The 3,798-nt window shown below is 43.6% G+C and overlaps 1 pseudogene; it reads left to right on the top strand.

Annotated features, from left to right (window-relative positions):
* Positions 1–2,506: 2,506 nt before the first annotated feature.
* On the top strand, positions 2,507–2,989 carry LOC100944345 (annotated as a pseudogene).
* The last annotated feature ends 809 nt before the right edge of the window (positions 2,990–3,798 follow it).

Genomic DNA, 3,798 nt, shown 5'->3' on the forward strand with positions numbered 1-3,798 from the left:
CAGCCAAAAACTGCAAAAAAAAAAAAAAAAAAAAGAACAGTTACAGTTAGGAAGAAAAGAGTCTCTGTATAGTTATTATTAAAAGGATGAACTTGAAAAAGTATTTACATCTGCACTTACTTCAACTTAACTGCAATCCAAATGAAGCTCTTATAGCTACTTGAATACTGAATGGATTCTATTCCAAAAGAAAAAATCCTGGCTCAGGGCCTTTAGCTCAACATTTAGAGCACTGGCCACATACATTGGGACTGGCAGGTTCAAACCCGGTCTAGGCCTGCCAAACAATGACAACAGCAACAAAAAAATGGTCGGGTGTTGTGGCAGGCACCAGTAGTCCCAGCTACTTGGGAGGCTGAGGCAAGAGAATCACTTAAGCCCAAGAGTTTGCGGTTGCTGCAAGCTGTGACACTGTAGCACTCAGCCGAGGGTGACACAGTAAGACTGTAAAAAAAAAAAAGAAGAAAAGAAAAAAATCCTTTGACACCTCTTGTTTCATTACCTGGACCATGGATACTTCAAAAGAGTAGCCTAAATTAATTTCCCAAAATAATTCCTAGATGTTCCCATTTGCTTCATGTCTCCTCACCCACACTTCATTCTCTCCCATCACTGTACTTTTTCCTTGGTGTCTGACACTTATTCTTTGAAAACTCTAGTCACAATTTCTAGACATTCTTTTTTTTTTTTTTAATAAAGAGACAAAGAGACAGAGTCTCACTTTGTTGTCCTCAGTAGAGTGCTATGGCATCACAGCTCACAACAACCTCCAGATCTTGGGCTTAAGCGATTCTCTTGCCTCAGCCCAGTCTCCCGAGTAGCTGGGACTACAGGCGCCTGCCACAGTGCTGGCTAATTTTTCGTTGTTGTTGTTGCAGTCTAGCTAGGGCCGAGTTCCAACCCGCCACCCTCAGTATATGGGGCTAGAACCCTACTCACTGAGCCACAGGCGCTGCCCAAGACATTCTTCAAAGTCCATATTTCTTTTTTTTTTTTTGGCCGGGGCTGTTTGAACCCACCACCTCCAGCATATAGGGCCAGCACCCTACCCTATTTAGCCACAGGTGCTGCCCCAAAGTCCATATTTCAATGGTGACTTCTTCAAATTAATAATTATTTTTTAGCCAGGCTCGGTGGCTCATGCCAGTAATCCCAGCATTTAGGAGGCCACGGCAGGTGGATTGCCTGAGCTCACAGGTTCAAGACCAATCTGAGCCAGAGTGAGACCTCATCTTTAAATAATAGTCTGGCATTGTGGCAGGCACCTGTAATCCCAGCTACTTGGGAGGCTGAGGCAAGAGAATGGATTAAGCCCAGGAGTTTGAGGTTGCTATGAGCTGTGAAACCAGGACACTCTACCGAGGGCACCATAGTGAGACTCTGTCTCAATAAAAAAAAGAAAAAAGAATATTTCTTTTTATTTCAGAATATTAGGGGGACACATAGTTTTGTTAAATAATCATTTGCTTTAATAATTCTTTTCTTTTTTTTTTGAGACAGAGTCTCAAGCTGTCACCCTGGTTAGCGTGCAATGGAGTCACAGCTCACAGCAACCTCAAACTCTTGGGCTTAAGCCATTCTTTTGCCTCAGCCTCCCAAGTCACTGGGACTACAGGCGCCCACCACAACACCCGGCTATTTTTTGTTGCAGTTGTCATTGTTGGTTAGTTGGCCCAGGTGAAGCTTGAATCCACCAGCCTCGGTATATGCGGCTGGTGCTGTAACCACTGTGCTATGGGCACTGAGCCTGCTTTAATAATTCTTATAACACAAATAACGTGCATTTTTAATCCCCTTTAAATGCTGCCTTTCCCCCCATAGTATTTTGTGAGTGTAATCTTGGTGGTTGTCAGTTTATTTTCATGTTTTATATAACTGTGTAGTATCCTATTCTATCCTCTTACCACCACCACCTATGGGACTGAGAACATATCCTGCCCGATCTGTATCTTCTAAGTTCTGCTCCCATGTTTTGTATATAGAAAGTATAAGTAATAATATTACTGTGATGTTATTTAAAATTGTACTCTACATGGCTTCACCATTTAAAATATGTGTTTGGGGTGGCACCTGTGGCTCAAAAGGGTAGGGCGCTGACCCCATATGCCAGAGGTGGTGGGTTCAAACCCAGTCTGGGCCAAAAAATAAATAAATAAATAAAATGAAATATGTGTTTAAGAATTCAGCTGCAGGCTTGGCGCCCATAGTACAGTGGTTATGGCACCAGCCACATACACTGAGGGTGGCTGGTTTGAGCCCAGCCTAGGCCAGCTAAACAACAATGACAACTACAACAAAAAAATAGCCAGGTGTTGTGGCGGGTGCATGTAGTCCTAGCTACTTGGGAGGCTGAGGCAAGAGAATCACTGAAGCCCAAGAGTTTGAGATTTGTGAGCTGTGATGCCACAGCACTCTACCAAGTGAGACTCTGTTTCAAAAAAAAAAAAGAGGTGACCCCCCCCTTTCTCTTCTGGTCGTAGGCGCTTCGGCAGTCACGCATCGCGACATGGCCAACTCCGAGAACCACACCACACACAACCAGTCCCAAAAGTGGCACAGAAATGGCATCAAGAAACCCCAATCACAAAGATATGAATCTCTTAAGGGGGTAGATCCCAAGTTCCTAAGGAACATGCACTTTGCCAAGAAGCACAACGAGAAGGGCCTGAAGAAGATGCAGGCCAATGACGCCAAAGCTGTGAGTGCACGTGCTGAAGCTATCAAGGCCCTTGTGAAGCCCAAGGAGGTTAAGACCAAGATTCCAAAGGGTGCCAGCCATAAACTCAGTCGACTTGCCTACATCGCCCACCCCAAGCTTGGGAAGCGTGCTCGTGCACGCATTGCCAAGGAGAGTCTCAGGCTCTGCTGGCCAAAGGCCAAGGCCAAGGATCAAACAAAGGCCCAATCTGCTGCTTCATCTGCAGTTCCAGCTTCAGTTCCAGCTCAGGCCCCCAAAGGTGCCCAGGCCCCCACAAAGGCTCCAGAGTAGAGGCATCTGCCTGCGATAAGGACACAAGGACTGGTATGACCTCTAGGTTGCTGTCTTTATGGGGCTGGGGTCCTCCTGTGCTATTTGTACAAATAAACCTGAGGCAGGAAAAAAAAAGAAAGAAAGACAATTCAGCTGATGCCACTATCCCCAAATGACTGTCTCCTGATTTTGTGGTTGTTGTTGTTGAGGAACTTCTTCTGATTTTAAGAAACACATTTGAGCATAGCCTTTGAATTATTATTGAAATCCCATTCATAGCTATGTTGGCTGGATCAAGAATTTGGGGATATTTTATGTAACATGTCTTTTCTGTATTTGTGTATTCATTACTTATATCTATGTTAATTGAGAAGCACTGTGCCAAATATTATGAAGAATATGAAGCTATGCATGCCAAGATGGCTGTCTTCTAAAATTTTCTGAGACGACGTGTTCCACTGTGACTTTTCCAACTATGCAACTATAGATGCTTTTAGCATATTTGTGAAACTCTTGGAAGGAATTAACACAATAGATGACAGAACCTAGCTTCTTAAGTGTATTAAAAATGTTTTGGTGAGGCCAATGTGAACTTGATATATGGCAGGATAATTCTTCTAAAATATATATTTTACTTGGTATTTATTAGAAATGAAGTTAAACCATCAACAGGTATAGCTGTTTCTAGGCTGTTGAAGGTAGTTGTCTCAGCAGGCATTCTGATGAAACATTGCCATTGATGGAGAATGACACAATGGTATGGGAGCTTGCAGAGCTTTCTTTAAAGATTGTTAACACTGGCTCGGCACCTGTGGCTCAAGTGGCTA

Source organism: Otolemur garnettii, unplaced genomic scaffold, assembly GCF_000181295.1.
Source record: "Otolemur garnettii isolate 467f Iridium unplaced genomic scaffold, OtoGar3 scaffold00004, whole genome shotgun sequence".
In the NCBI taxonomy this organism is placed as follows: Eukaryota; Metazoa; Chordata; class Mammalia; order Primates; family Galagidae; genus Otolemur; species Otolemur garnettii.